The 16,532-nt window shown below is 38.9% G+C and overlaps 1 non-coding gene and 1 pseudogene across 1 annotated transcript; one reads left to right on the forward strand and one right to left on the reverse strand.

The window, feature by feature from the left end:
- Positions 1–1,873: 1,873 nt before the first annotated feature.
- LOC126029724 (transcription elongation factor SPT4-A-like) lies at positions 1,874–2,217 on the reverse strand (annotated as a pseudogene).
- An 8,915-nt stretch (positions 2,218–11,132) lies between these two features.
- On the forward strand, positions 11,133–11,262 carry LOC126031904 (small nucleolar RNA SNORA22). Its single transcript, XR_007503711.1, has one exon. It is a non-coding gene; the product is annotated as a small nucleolar RNA SNORA22 (small nucleolar RNA).
- The last annotated feature ends 5,270 nt before the right edge of the window (positions 11,263–16,532 follow it).

Here is a 16,532-nt window from a genome sequence, read left to right on the forward strand (position 1 = left end):
TCTTTATTTAGAGTGTCATTGCAAAACGGTATGGTGACAAATTGTATTGCTGGTGGATTTGGAGGTGAGAATAATAGTCTGCACAGTCCCTGTGCCCTGGTTTTGACCTGGGCTTTATCCCAGGCAAGACTTTTCTTGTAGGTTTTCATACCACTCCAAACCAAAACAGGTGAGGTTGGAGAGACAAAGAGAAAATAAATGTGTATATATATATATATATATATATATATATATATATATATATAGACAGTGGACTCCTCTCTGATAGCCAAATTTAAAATGTAAACAAACCATGCCTAAACTGTATATAGCCCCTCTCATAAATTACCCTTTCCCCCTTCAGAAATCCCTCTATTCTCTCATCCCCCAAACCTGACCCAAACCTGACCCTTCCTTATTTAACCCTCTTTACCTCAGTTATAAACCCATTAGGCACCAAGGTCAAACTCCTGCTCCAATAAACCACCACCAAGCTCCCAAACCAAGAGGACACCCTCCCAGCCCCATATCACATGCCTCGGCAAGAAACTACAACCAACACACCTGCTGACTCATGCATAATGACCCTTCTTACCCACCTAATCATGGACTATCACATACTACTGAGTCACCCCGAGATGGACCCCAGCTCAAGGACACTTCCCTCATGGCTACAAATAACTTTGCAAACCCAACAAGACACAATGGGTGATAAAAACTGCCCTCGATTTCACCCTTCAGAAGAATACCTCGAAAGACTCAATGGGGAAGCCTGTATGTCCTTTATGTGTATAATACCTCCATAATAATACCTCCTAGTCTGTTTAGCCCCAAAAGTAATTTTTTTTAAAATATTTGGACCACCCCTGGCAGTGCTCAGGGGTTACTCCTTGTTCTGCATTCAGGAAGTACTCCTGTCAGTATTCAAAGAAACCATATTGAATTTCAAGGATGAAAACTGGATTGGTCACATGCAAGACAAATGTCCAACCTGTAAGCAAGTAAATTCCTTTAGCCAATAATGTGATATCACTCAAGATAGCCTTCAAAGTTGGAGGGGTAAGGGTTAAGGGCATGTGAGGGTTAAGGGGTGAAGCATGTGAGAGCCAGACTAGTCAGCAGACTTGTCTGACCAGAGTAGTCAGCAGGGGGTCTCTGGTTAGGGAACGAGACACTTGCGCCAAAGCGTGGCCTAAAGAAATATAGTAAAAACAGAAAATGAAGCGAGGAAAACATTATAAAATTTCAGAATCTCCTTAAAGGGCAGCTTCTATACCTGGTCTGGAGGCAGAAAGGTACAGGTCACCTTCCAGGAGCGATTTCTGAGCGTAGAGCAGGTCACAGGCATCAGTGCGAGCAGATCGAATATCCGGCCCTTTGATCATCACCCAAAAAAAATCACCCAAAGCAAGTAGGCTACACAGGCTGCAAACACAGGGATCAGAGCCTGGATAGTGCAGAACAGAAAATCCTCTTTATTCTGGGGAGGTGCTCACAGGATTAGCGCTGATAGGTTCAAGAGCAAAGAGAGGCAATATAACTTTCATCGACTTAAAAACTTTTCAGGGATTCATATTTATTGTCATTTGACCCATGATTTTACCCAAAGGCAGAGCTCTGGGCATTGGTAGGAAACCAGCATCCTACCCATCCTACCCCCAACTCCATCCAATCTCTAGGAATCTCCCAACCCAAAACCTACCCACACAAACAGCAATTCAGAGGTAGTAAAATGGCCCAGGGGCATACCAGTTTCTATAGGCATGTCATTTTGCTTTCCAGACAGTCTGTGGAATTTCCGCGTTAGAAAGTGAGGCGATTTTGAAGTTCTGCCCATTTAGTTCCACAACAAAAACAAAATAAGAGGCTGAAGGTGGAGTCAACTAATCTCTGGCTAGGTCTTTATAGCTGTGTTTCTGGATTTGCAGGCCACTCCTTGATGCTTATGCTCCCCTACGATTTATTGAGGCAGGTGACCAGTGACAGATACTGAATCTAAGTACATCTGACTCACTGCCACTTGGAGATCCAGCTATTCTCTGGACTCATCATTGCAAGGATTCCATTAAAGGAAGAGCTGGTCCAGTCATATACCATCTCTCGGTCACCCTTCCTCTACAGGTATGCATCACAATTGTCCTAGCCCATGTATTCAGACTCATTTATGGTCTTGTGCAGTGAACACAGCAAAGAAGCGTGCAGATGACACAGGTCCTTTGGCACTGTCTCCAGGGCCATTTCTGATTAGAAGAATGAGGATCAGAAGCGGGATACTTGACAATATTGGGCCAACTAGTGCAGGACTATCCTGTTTATTAATTCTTCCAGAATCATTGGGAATTGTCTCAGATAAAAAAATCGCATTGCCTTGTTATTTTTATGGGTTTTTGTGAACATACAAGAGTTACTTAATGGGATTTACAGTTATGCATATGTATATTCATAACTATGAAGTGTTTCTAATATTTTAGCTTAGCTTTTTATTATTCCTCTGTAAAAGTTTATAGTTTTCTTTAAGTAGGTTCCAGGCATATCCTATAGTATTATTTTAAGAAATAATATGTCATCCCATGGCAATTGATCAGTGTGTGATTATCTATATCCACTCTAAGGATTGTTTGGTGACCTATTATAATTTAGTTAAACAGATTTTGATGAACTAGGTATGGAAAAGAGTTAAAGATAAAGAAATAATGCTGCTTACATAAATTGTTAAAGTATTGGCATAAATTTTAATGAAATAAAATAAGACTTAAATTTTTTCACTAAAATAATAATACACAATATTATTTCATTTCACATTTTACAGTTACATTTACCAAAAATTAAAAAAGCTTTTAATACCATAATTTTCTTTGACTATAAAGTACATTAAGAAATCTGAATTTTTAGAGGCCGGAGCAGTGGTGCAAGTGTTACGGCGTTTGCCTTGCATGCGCTAACTTAGGACAGGTTGCTGTTCAATCCCCTTGTGTCCCATATGGTCCCCCAAGCCACTGAGTGTCACTGGGTGTAGCCGAAAAAGAAAAAAGAAAGAAATCTGAATTTTTAAAAATGTTTTATTTTATTTTGGGGGGGGTATTTGGGCCACATCCGGTGATGCTCAGGGGTTACTCCTGGCTATGTGCTCAGAAATCACTCCATAGAGAGCTATATCACTCCCCCACATCACCAATATACAATATAATAAAAACCCTGACTTTTGATATCTCATTAGTTTCTTTTCTTATGCTCTTCCTCCTCCTTGATTTTTTTCCTTCTCTGTCTTTTTCCTCTTTAAGCTCTGGGGTCAAGGGTGATATACATGTCTTGCCTTTGCTACATTGTATTCCCTTTCCTTAGTTATTATATATGTCCACAGATACATGAGACGATATTGTGTTTGTCTTCTAGCCGACTTGATATGTCTTCCAGTTAATTCCAAACAGCTTGCTGCATATTGCATGACTTCATCATTCCTTGCAGCTGCATAGTATTCCACTATGTATATATACATCTGTATAATCCATCTACCTGTCATGGAACACCTAGGTTGATACCATCTCTTAGCTATTGTACTAACTACAGAAATGAACAATGATGTGCATAAGTCCTTTTGAAAGTATGTTTTTAAATTCTGGGCATAGATACCCAAAAGTAGAATTGCTGGGTAATACAGTAACTCAATTCTAAGTTTATTGAAGACTCTTGATATTGTTTTAATAAGGATTAAATCAGCAGTAGATAAGAGGTTTTTATTTCAATATATCTTTGCCAATACAACTTGTTCTTAATATTTTGATAAGTGAGAAATCTGGATTTTTTTAAAAAGTAAAATGTGACATATATCTATATCTATATCTATATCTATATATCTATATATATTTGATGCCATAGTATCTAGTTTCTGGAAATGTTATACTAATGCTTACACTTAGCATGATAACACTAAAGGTACACTCAAAATAAATCATGATATGTTTATTATCAACTCTTGCCTTCCTAAATGAAATAATGAAAAAGAAATAAAGATAAATTCTGAATAAAATTAAAAAACAACTTACTATTTAAAAAAACACTTTTTAGCTCTCCCCATCCCTTTCTGCTCACCTCCTGGCTCTTCTCCCTCTATCCCTCTCTCATTTCCTCTTTCTCTCCCTCCTTTTCCCTTTTTCCTTCAGCCTCCTCACCCTCTTTTCTTTCTCTCCCTCTGCCTCTCGTTTCATGTCCCCTCCTTTTCTCCTCCTCCCCCTGCCTGCTCCCTCTCCCTCTCCAAGTCTGAAAAAAAAACCCAACATTTTAAACTTTATATAAAACAATTCTGTCCTATTAATTTAGATTGGACTTCGGCTACTTTTCTGCTTTATTTTCCCTCTCACACACAATAAAATCTTACATAGTGCTTGTTGTACAAGATGTGGACTTCAGCCTTCCAGAAAGGTGATTTAGAAAACTGCTAAATGAAGTTCTTCTTGTAGAGACTTAAAATGCACGTTCAGAATATGCAAATGAATTGTAGACCAATTAAGCCCTGAAGGAAAAAAAAAAAAAAGGAAGCCGTCCTAAATATCCTGCTAATGAACTGCATTCAGGCACTAAAAAGACATTCTATCATGATAGGATTATAAAGATCCTGCCCTTAATTATAAGTTGTAAAAGCCACTTTCAGGTAGAAATAAAGAGGGTAACAGTTGTTCAATTAGAGGTGGATATTTATCTAAGAGCGGAAGAAAGCCTTTCTGTGATAAGACCTAGAAATCTTGTTTTTCTGCTAATGCGATTTCATACATTTTTGTTGCACGGAGGGCTGAGCAGCATTCCTGCTCTGTTGCCTCGGATGGGAATTGTTTGGTGCCATGTCACACACAGCCGCGCCTGGAGTCCTCATGCTGAGCAGTGAACTGATCCCAGGGTTAGTGACAGTTGCCTGAGAAAGCGGGAGCTCCTGATGCATTCTCAGCCTCCCCTTCTCATCTCTGTCTCCAGCGTAGCATCCTTTTCAGGTTTATTCATGAGCTCACCACTGGTGGGAGGGGGGGAAGCATAACTTTGTTTGCACGATAACATTACATTTAGGAGCTATAAATTTGAGGGAACTATAAATACTGCTTCTTGGTAAAACACCTCTCATAAAATTTTGTGCATGCATGAATATATTCTTTGGCTTTTTCTTTGTGTTCACAGCAACTTAAAACTCCATTGAATTTTTGTTGGGGGGCACCCCCAGTGATACTCAGGGGTTACTCCTGGTTTGGGGGACAATATGGGACACCAGATCGAACCCATGTCCGCCTCGGTCAGCTGAGTGCAAGACAAACACACAGCTGTCTTCACTGAATTTTTAAATCGATAATTAGTAACTAAAATGGTGATAATTTTGTTTCCCTTTATCTACATAGAGAGGAAGGAATTTATACTTGTTTAAAACAAGCTGTAATTCTTTGTGAAACATTGCTTTGTGCCCAATTAGAGACTATCATCCTTCTAAAGTAAAAGCATTATTGCAACAAAATACATCTAGACGGTTAAAAAAAAAGAAATTAAAAAAAAATTTTTTATTTAAACAACTTTATTACATACATGATTGTGTTTGGGTTTTAGTCATGTAAAGAACACCAGCCATCACCACTGCAACATTCCCATTACCAATGTCCCAAATCTTCCTCCTCCCCACCCAAACCCCACCTGTACTCTACACAGACTTTCTATTTCCCTCGTACATTCTCATTATTAGGATACTTCAAAAAATAGTTACTTTTCTGGCTAAACTCATCCCTGTTTGTGGTGAGCTTCATGAGGTGAGATGTAACTTCCAGCTATTTTCTCTTTTGTGTCTGAAACTTATTATTGCAAGAATGTCTTTCATTTTTCTTAAAACCCATAGATGAGTGAGACCATTCTGCATCTTTCTCTCTCTCTCTGACTTATTTTACTCAGCATAATAAATTCCATGTACATCCATGTTTAGGAAAATTTCATGACTTCATCTCTCCTGACAGCTGCATCATATTCCATTGTGTATATGTACCACAGTTTCTTTAGCCATTCATCTGTTGAAGGGTATCTTGGCTGTTTCCAGAGTCTTGCTATGGTAAATAGTGCTGCAATGAATATAGGTGTAAGGAAGGGATTTTTGTTTTGTATTTTTGTGTTCCTAGGGTATATTCCTAGGAGTGGTATAGCTGGGTCATATGAGAGCTCAATTTCCAGTTTTTGGAGGAATCTCCATATTGCTTTCCATAAAGTGTGAACTAGACAGCATTCCCAACAGCAATGGATAAAAGTTTCTTTCTCTCCACATCCCCAGCAACACTGCTTGTTCTCATTCTTTGTAATGTGTGCCAATCTCTGGGGTGTGAGGTGGTACCTCATAGTTGTTTTGATTTGCATCTCCCTGATGATTAGTGATGTGGAGCATTTTTTCATGTGTCTTTTGGCCATTTGTATTTCTTCTTTGTCAAAGTGTCTGTCCATTTCTTCTCCCCATTTTTTGATCGGATTAGATGTTTTTTTTTTCTTGTAAATTTCTGTCAGTGCCTTGTATATTTTGAAGATTAGCCCCTTGTCTGATGGGTATTGGGTGAATAGTTTTCTCCCACTCAGTGGGTGGCTCTTGTATCCTGGGCGCTATTTCTTTTGAGGTGCAGAAGCTTCTCAGTTTAATATATTCCTATCTGTTAATCTCTGCTTTCACTTGCTTGGAGAGTGCAGTTTCCTCTTTCAAGATGCCTTTAGTCTCAATGTCCTGGAGTGTTTTACCTATGTGTTGTTCTATATATCTTATGGTTTCGGGTCTGATATCGCGGTCTTTCATCCATTTGGATTTAACCATCATACATGATGTTAGCTGGGGGTTGAAGTTCAATTTTTTGTTTTGTTTTGTTTTGTTTGGCTACCCCCGGCAGTGCTCAGAGGTTACTCCTGGCTGTCTGCTCAGAAATAGCTCCTGGCAGGCACGGGGGACCATATGGGACACCGGGATTTGAACCAACCACCTTTGGTCCTGGATTGGCTGCTTGCAAGGCAAAGGCCGCTGTGCTATCTCTCCAGGCCCTAAGTTCATTTTTTTGCAAGTTGCTAGTCAGTTGTGCCAACACCACTTGTTGAAGAGGCATTCTTTGCTCCATTTAGGATTTCTTGCTCCTTTATCAAAAATTAGGTGATTGTATGTCTGGGGAACATTCTCTGATTATTCAAGCCTATTCCACTGATCTGAAGTCCTGTCTTTATTCCAATACCATGCTGTTTTGATAACTATTGCTTTGTAGTACAGTTTAAAGTTGGGGAAAGTAATTCCTCCCATATTCTTTCCCCCAATGATTGCTTTAGCTATTTTAGGGTGTTTATTGTTCCAAATGAATTTCAAAAGTGTCTGATCCACTCCTTTGAAGAATGTCATGAGTATCTTTAGAGGGATTGCATTAAATCTGTACAATGCTTTGGGGAGTATTGAGATTTTAAAGATGTTAATCCTGCCAATCCATGAGCAGGGTATGTGATTCTATTTCCACGTGTCCTCTCTTATTTCTTAGAGCAGAGTTTTATAGTTTTCTTTGTATAGGTCCTTCACATTTTTAGTCAAGTTGATTCCAAGATATTTGCGTTTGTGTGGCACTATTGTGAATGGGGTTGTTTTCTTAATGTCCATTTCTTCTTTATTACTATTGGTGTATAGAAAGGTCATTGATTTTTGTGTGTTAATTTTGTAGCCTGCCACCTGGCTATATGAGTCTATTGTTTCTAGAAGCTTTTTCGTAGAGACTTTAGGGTTTTCTAGGTAGAGTATCATGTCATCTGCAAACAGCGAGAGCTTGACTTCATCCTTTCCTATCTGGATTCCCTTGATATCTTTTTCTTGCCTAAATGCTATAGCAAGTGTTGGGGACTGACTTGTTTGAGGCCATTTTGCTGTTCTTTCTGCCATATTCCAGCTTTTCACCTAAAGACTACATGCAGTCTTGCTGTAAGTTTTTGAGCTATAGAGAAAGGAATGTGCAGCTGCAAGAGATAATTAATCTTGTAGCCCGGAGGAGAGCAACACGGCCCGGTACCATTCCCAGAAATGAGGTCTTACTCCCTCAACTACATTCCGGAGTCAACAAGGCAGTTATTATGTGTATATGTTACATTGTCTGTACAAAATTATTTCTGTAAGAACATTGCCCCCACCTTATATCTGTTAAAAGTTTAGAAATGCAGCTAGAAGGTCACAAGATGTTTCCATGGATACTGCAAGAAGTATTGCGCCTTATTTGGAATAATGAAGTAATTTTCATGCAAAAAGAATGATTGACATTGCCTTTTGCCTGCCCCCTTCTCCTTCACTATATAAGAAGAAGCTGTAGCCAAATAAAGTTGCCCTTGAGCAGTGAGACATTGCCTTGGGTCTTTATTATTAACCTCTCTCAGATTTTTACAGGTGTGGTTGTTCTTCTACCTAGCAAAATAGGAGTGCGGTTGTCTGAGAAGTCTTCCCAGCTAATTCCTGCTGGCCGGGCCCCCCTGGGGGGCTTCAGGACCCCGCATTTTGGCGCCCAACGTGGGGCACGAAGACCACCGCCACACCCCGAACGACTACGGGTCGGCGAGTCCGGAGCTGTTTCATAAATCGCAGGAATACCCCATCCGGGTAGGCGTTGAAACGAGTTAGCCTTAATCAAATATTTAAACTGCAGTTTTTTCAGTCGTTCTGATCACCGCCCCTGATTGGCTCTTGGGGCTTCGCCCATTGGCTTCACTTCCATGGGTGCTTTCATTGAGTACTGAACTTAAATTCATTATTGATATTCAGTCTGAGTTGAAAGCCAGACATGTAGAGGTTACCAAAAAGAATATTTGTAATTTTCTTATGTTTATTCATAATGTATGTCATTGGTTTATTATTACCTGTCCAGAAATTGTTGCGTCCACTTGGGACAAAGTAGGACATGAAATGAGTGATTATTTTGTAAATAATGATGATTCACAGAAGGAAAAAATTATGTTCCAATATTGGAGCCTGTTAAGAGATATCATTGTAACTAAAAATGCCGGAACCGCCAAAGACATCATCCATGCCGTTGAATCTCATGTACAACAAGTCTCCCGTGAGTGTTCCAGGACTCCCTCTCGTTCTAATTCTGTCTCTCATCTCCCTTCTCCCTCTGAGAATACTTCCCCTTGTCCTCCCTCCACCACTGATTCTTCTACCTTTGTCTCCAAAGTAACTAATGCTCTTAAAGATCTCTCTAATGCTTCTCATTTATATCCCTCCCTTACTTCTGTCCATGCTTCTGCTCTATGCACCCAGACCCCTACAGAAGAGGCCGCTGCACCCTCTGTGCAAAATCCTAAACAGCCCTTCACTTCCCTAGCTTCAGCTCCGTCCCTGTTTCACCACCCTCCCCTCCTTAGCCAGCAATTGCATCAATACAAAGCCTTTAATTGGAAAAGCCTCAAAGAGCCGTTTCAAGCCGTAACCTCCTATGGCCCCCAAGCCCCTTACACGCTCTCCTGCTTAGAATCTAAAAGCTGAACTCTTTGTCTCTTGGGAAGTTAACTTTTTTTTCCGCTGCAAAGCCCTTGCAGATAGGCAGGAATTCTGATCTCTAAGCTCGTATAGCTGGCCTCGCCTCTTTTCATACCTTAAAGGTACAGCACACACTTTCCAGGTCCCAGCTTGCCAACATGGCTCTTGCTGCCCTCTATGCCTGGAAGTCGCTCCCCAGAGCCAGCATTCCAGCAGCTCCCCCACACGCGGCAACAAACTGTTGCTGCTTTCTCCCCCCCCCCCTTTCTGACTTAAGCTCCCAACTCACCACAATTACATCCATGGTGTCTCACCTCTCTAACAAACTTGATAATGCTCTTAGCTCAAAAACCAGTGCTACTACCTTTCCTGTCTTTCTCCCTAATGGAAAAAGTCTCCCCCCCCCCTCCCCACCTGCTCAGCAGCCTCCGCAGCTACCTTCTCAAACGCCTCCCACTGATCCCCTGCACCCCAGGGGAAAAATTCTAAATGCCCAAGACGCTCAGTCCCTAACCATGGCAGATTCCCTCCTCTCACCGCTCCCCCTCTTAAAGCTATAGAAATGAAACTACTTGGCCAAATTAAAAATCTTAAACAAATCTTAAGCCTTCAAAAACAGGCTGCTTCTCTTAATTCACAGGTTTCTGCCCTTCAAGCTTTCCCCCGCCCTCCTAAATCTATAGTTGTCTGTCCTCTGCCCACTAAATTCCACGGCCAAGCCCCCCCTCTTGAGAATTCAAAGGAACAAACTAATAAAAGTCAGGCTGAGTGCCATAAAACAGAAACTGCTGCAGTGCCTACAAAAAATTCTAAGGGCACAGTGAGCAGGATAATTACAAAGTATCAGCTGCTAAGCCATAAAACCTTGCGATATCTACACTTTGCTGTTAAAACTTCTGAGCCTAATGTACCCTTTACTAAGTACATTTTGTTCAAACCAGCCCTCAGCCTCCTTCAGCCTCTTTCCTGCCAGCCTTGGGAAACAGCCAGTTCAAGCCCTGCCACTCCCACCTTAAGCCTTCCAATTCACCTTGAAATACCCAATCTTTGTTATTCAAAAGAAATCTGAAAAGTAGCATCTCTTGCATATTCTCAAATCAATTAATAAAACCATGATCCCCATGGTGCTTTTGCAACCCAGACTCCCCTCTTCAGTTGCCATTCCCTCTAATTCCAATAAATTAGTAATTAATCTTAAAAGATTGCTTTTTTTTCCCTATATATCATTACACCCTGCTAACTGTAAATAATTTGCCTCTAACCTTCCTGCTGTTAACTGTGCTAGCCCCTCCCCAAGTTATCAGTAAAAGACTCTGCTTCACCTTGTCAGCCCTACACTTTGTCAAATATGTGTTATTAGGTTTAGTGCATTAAGTGGTGTAAAGTAATTATTAAAACATTAAAAAGCAACATGAAGATAAGGGCAATAAACTTTTTTTTTTGCCTCTCAAAAAATTTTACACCAAGGTCATAATTCTGTCACTTTACAGATAACAAAATATTGGTAAAAGAAAAACTTCTTTGTGTTTTAAAATCCAAACGAACACAAAAGTGTTAAATTTAAGTCTTATATTTCTATTAAAAGTTTTATTTTAATTTTTAAAGTATTTACAAAATTATGTGAAAAATAATGTGGTTAGCCTTTTTAAACAATATAGTTAATTTTATGCACAGTAAACACCTAAGTATGCTTTATAGTACCCTTAGTTTTAACTTTGTGCTACAGCAATGGTTGTTCTTTATTTCTGCATTGAAAGAACTATTATTTTAAGTGCATTCAAAATATCAGCACATTATACAAATCTGTATATTTGTGTCGCAGTGAAAAAATAATATAAATGAAAAATATATTATATATAATTTTATAAGTAATATATAAAAGTAACTAAACTTTATAAGCAAATTAACTAGTATTAAATATAATTTTAGTCTTAAGTTCTAAGTGTGTAAATGTATCAGATGTCTTTAACTATATTTTATAATAATCTAAGCATTTAGTTAATTTAGTATATAATATTTTTTACAAATTATTCACTTAAAGTCTTCATAGTAAAAACAGTTGTTTGTTTTTTAAAATCAGTTTTTATACCTTTAATAATCATAGTTCATGCTATTGTGTTTAATCATAAAAATTTTAACACTTTATTGCAGCTGTCTTACTATTCTACTGCAAAACCAATTTAAAGAAAACCTATTCATTTACAGCAAATGATTTCATACTTCAGAGTAAAGACTCCTTCTACAGTGCTCATTAACCATTTTACTTAATGTTTTAAACTTCAAATTAAAATTGTTTTAAAAATGTTTTGTGTTAAATCTAAACCTTAAAATTTATTTTCAGCAAAGTTCCACTCCATCTACATTAAGTACTTCTCAAAACTAAAAAAGTTTTTCTACAAAATTTTTTTTTCTTCTCACAAACATGCTAGCTAAATATTTAAAAGCGCTTGTCAATTTTTTATAAATCAGTCTTAAATCAATCCTTTTGTCTGTTTATGTGTCTGTTGTGATGAATGAAAGTGGCCACAAGTGTAAAATGTTGTGTTTAGTATTGTTTTGTTTTGTCTGTTTATTTGTTATCTCTACATTTTATAATAATACAATTTTTAAAGCCTTATCCATTTTTCAAATTTCAATTAATTTTTTCAACCTGGTTCAGTCTGGTCAGTTCACAGACTGGCATCTTAACAATTAAAAATCATGTGTTAAAAATTATGTATTAAGTTAGCTTTGTCCTTCTAAGAACATGGCGGAAGGTGTGGGAGATGGCAAACCCCAGATTTCTCAATGGCCATCGGGGATAACTTTTCCCTGGAGAATTTCTGAACTTTGCAGTCACCCGGCTTTCCTGTTATGTGTAAGTTCAGGCCTATAGAATATGTATTTATGGCTAAAAAATAGCATCCAGCTTTAACATAATAACTAAAAGTTTAAGAAAAATCCTTTATATTCAGTTAAAAAAAATTTTTTTTAATTAGCAATTGTTAATTATAAATTTTCTTTTATGCCAAAGTCTAACAGAGGTCAAATAACATTCCCGTGGTATTCAAAAATAACTAGTGTAATGTAAATTGCTAATGTTTTCTGCAAATTCTTAATTTTTATATAAAGTAACCATTTTGCCTTCTGCCAAGCTGTTTTCTTATAAACCTCCTGCTAGCCGCCATTCCTGCAAACCTGTTTCTAACTGACTCCACCTTTGACAATGCTGAATTAGACACTCTGCCTAGCTGCCTTGGTTGCCCACCATTGCCACCAACAACCTCCATTGCAAACAAGTCACGGTCGTGGAACTTTGCTTGCTCAAACCATATATGTGCCCGCCTGTTCAACAATCACACATTTGCAATCAAACCATTATTGTTAACAACTCTTCCATCTTCATTGAAGCCCCCAACTCCACTTATTTTGTTTGTTCCACTAGATTTTCTCCCCATATTGTTACTGAAATGTTTCTTGCTTATCATAATTATTATGTTTTAGCTTTGTTAAAGCCTACATTAACCATCAAACCTGTTGGTCCGGTTTCCACCTTGAACCTCATCCTGCAAATGGTCAATGCCTCTGCCCAAGCGCTCTCCAACACCAGCTATGAACACTGTTAAATCTGCAATTCACCGGTTTCGCCGTTTTATAAAAGCATCACAACGTTTAAATCTCCTATCTACACCAATGACTCTAAACTTCTTCTCTGGAAAGTTCAGCCTCAGCGTCATCAACTCACTATTAAGCAAGTTGTAAGCTACGAACTCTGCCTTCTAGCCCATCCTTCTCCTCTCAAGTTATTTTAAATATTATAAATGCCTCTGCTCTAGCCCTCACAAAACCATATTATAAACACTGTTAGCTTAGCTTCTCTCCTCAACCCCTACGATACTGTTAGTTCCCTTGCTGTTATAGTTCTTCAAAATCGTCGTGCTCTATATTTTGCCCTTATGTAAGAGGGGGGAGTCTGTGTGGCCCTTAAAGAACTATGCTGTGTATTTAAAGACAAATCTGGATTAGTTAGGGATAGTGTTCTACGTATTGGTAACGGTATGAAGGAGTTCCAGAAACGTTTTGACCAAAAACAAAGTTGGTAACAGGGTTGGTTTTTCTCTTCTCCTTGGATACATACATTACTGTCCACTATTTTGGGCCCTCTTATTAGCCTCATGCTGCTCTTTTCTCTTGGCCCATGGATTTTCCGCAAAATTACTGCCTTTATTAAAAACCAGGTAGATGAAAAGGCAAAAACCTCTATTCAGGTTAACTACCAGCGTCTAACCCCGCGTGACTCCTGTGAAAACTTGGCTTTAGTCACCAAGCCGCCTTTCCAGCCACTAAGTTTTCAGGAGATAAAGCGCATAGCTAACAAACGGAGCTCGCTCCGGTACTTGTGCTCTCGGCTGTGGAGATACCTACGATGGGATTAGCAAGGTCCCAGTTAGGACACGGCCCTAAAAGGCTACAAAACATAATTCGAATCTCTGTGCACACCCACGGCGCTTGTAGCCACCTTTTAAATGCGGCTTTGGCCGTGTCCAACCTGGTCAAACCTTGTAGCCTAAGACACGGTTCTTCCACCCGCTCACGACTTTCCTTCTTTTATTAGAAGAGAAAGGGGGAGATGTTGGGGACTGACTTGTTTGAGGCCATTTTGCTGTTCTTTCTGCCATATTCCAGCTTTTCACCTAAAGGCTACATGCAGTCTTGCTGTAAGTTTTTGAGCTATAGAGAAAGGAATGTGCAGCTGCAAGAGATAATTAATCTTGTAGCCCGGAGGAGAGCAACACGGCCCGGTACCATTCCCAGAAATGAGGTCTTACTCCCTCAACTACATTCCGGAGTCAACAAGGCAGTTATTATGTGTATATGTTACATTGTCTGTACAAAATTATTTCTGTAAGAACATTGCCCCCACCTTATATCTGTTAAAAGTTTAGAAATGCAGCTAGAAGGTCACAAGATGTTTCCATGGATACTGCAAGAAGTATTGCGCCTTATTTGGAATAATGAAGTAATTTTCATGCAAAAAGAATGATTGACATTGCCTTTTGCCTGCCCCCTTCTCCTTCACTATATAAGAAGAAGCTGTAGCCAAATAAAGTTGCCCTTGAGCAGTGAGACATTGCCTTGGGTCTTTATTATTAACCTCTCTCAGATTTTTACAGGTGTGGTTGTTCTTCTACCTAGCAAAATAGGAGTGCGGTTGTCTGAGAAGTCTTCCCAGCTAATTCCTGCTGGCTGGGCCCCCCTGGGGGGCTTCAGGACCCCGCAAGCAAGTATTTCCAGTGCTATGTTGAATAGGAGTGGTGAGAGAGGACAGCCTTGTCTTGTGCCAGAATTTAGAGGAAAGGCTTTCAGTCTTTCTTCATTGAAGACAATATTTGCCTCTGGCTTGTGGTAGATGACCTTAAGTATATTGAGAAAAGTTTCTTCCATTCCCATCTTGCTGAGAGTTTTGATCAAGAATGGGTGTTGGACCTTATCAAATGCTTTCTTTGTATCTATTGATATGATCATGTGGTTTTCATTTTTCTTGTTGTTGATATTGTGTATTATGTTGCTAGATTTACGGATGTTAAGCCAGCCTTGCATTCCTGGGATAAAACCTGTTTGATCGTAGTGGATGATCTTCAAATGAGGCATTGAATTCTATTTGCCAGGATTTTGTGGAGAATCTTTGCATCTGTATTCATCAGCGATATTTGTCTGTAATTTTCTTTTTTGGTAGCATCTCTATCTGGTTTAGGTATTAAGGTGATGTTGGTTTCATAAAAGCTATTTGGAAGAGTTCCTGTTTTTTCGATTTTATAAAAGAGTCTTGCCAGGATTGGTGGAATTTCCTCTTGAAAGGTTTGAAGGAATTTATTAGTAAATCCATCTGGGCCTGGACTTTTGTTTTGGGGCAGGCATTTAATTACTGTCTTAATTTTCTCAATAGTGATGGGAGTGTTTAGATATGCTACATCCTCTTCATTCAACAGTGGAAGATTATAAGAGTCCAAAAATTTATCCATTTCTTCCAGGTTCCCATTTTTAGTGGCATAGTTTCTCAAAGTAGTTTCTGATTACCCTTTGAATCTCTACCATATCAGTATTGCTCTCTCCTTTTTCATTCTTAATACGAGTTATCAAGTTTCTCTCTCTCGTTCTTTGTGAGTTTTGCCAGTGGTCTATCAATCTTGTTAATTTTTTCAAAGAACCAACTTCTGCTTTTGTTGATTTTTCGGATTGTTTTTCGGGTTTCCACTTCATTGATTTCTGCTCTTTGCTTTGTTATTTCCATATGTCTACCTATTTTTGGGTCCTTTTCTTGAGCACTTTCTAATTCTATGAGCTGCATCATTAAGCTATTCAGGTATGCCCCTTCTTCTTTCCTGTTGTGTGCTTGCAAAATTATAAATTTTCCTCTCAGTACTGCTTTTGCTCTGTCCCATAGGTTCTGATAGTTTGTGTCTCCGTTGTCATTTGTTTTCAGGAAGGTTTTGATTTCCTCTTTGATTTCCTCTCGGACCCACTGGTTATTCAGTATTAGGCTGTTTATCTTCCAAGTATTAAAGTTTTTCTTCTGTGTCCCTTTGTAGTGCACATATAATTTCAGGGCCTTGTGGTCAGCAAAGGTAGCCTGCAAAATTTCTATTCTCTTGATATTATGGAGGTATGTTTTATGTGCTAGCATGTAGTCTATCCTGGAGAATGTCCCATGTATATTAGAGAAGAATGTGTATCCAGGCTTCTGGGCATGGAGTGTCCTGTATATATCTACTAGGCCTCTTTCTTCCATTTCTCTGTTCAGGTCTAGTATATTCTTGTTGGGTTTCAGTCTGGTTGACCTGTCAAGTGTTGACAATGCCATGTTGAGGTCCCCCACAATTATTGTGTTGTTATTGATATTATTTTTCAGATATGTCAACAATTTTATTAAATATTTTGCTGAACCCCTCATTTGGTGCATATATGTTTAGGAGAGTGATTTCCTCCTGCTGTACGTATCCCTTGATTAATACAAAATGTCCATCTTTGTCCCTTACAACTTTTTTAAGTATAAAGTTTGCATCATCTGATATTAGTATGGCCACTC

The sequence above is a fragment of the Suncus etruscus genome, chromosome 15, assembly GCF_024139225.1.
Source record: "Suncus etruscus isolate mSunEtr1 chromosome 15, mSunEtr1.pri.cur, whole genome shotgun sequence".
NCBI classification, from domain to species: domain Eukaryota; kingdom Metazoa; phylum Chordata; class Mammalia; order Eulipotyphla; family Soricidae; genus Suncus; species Suncus etruscus.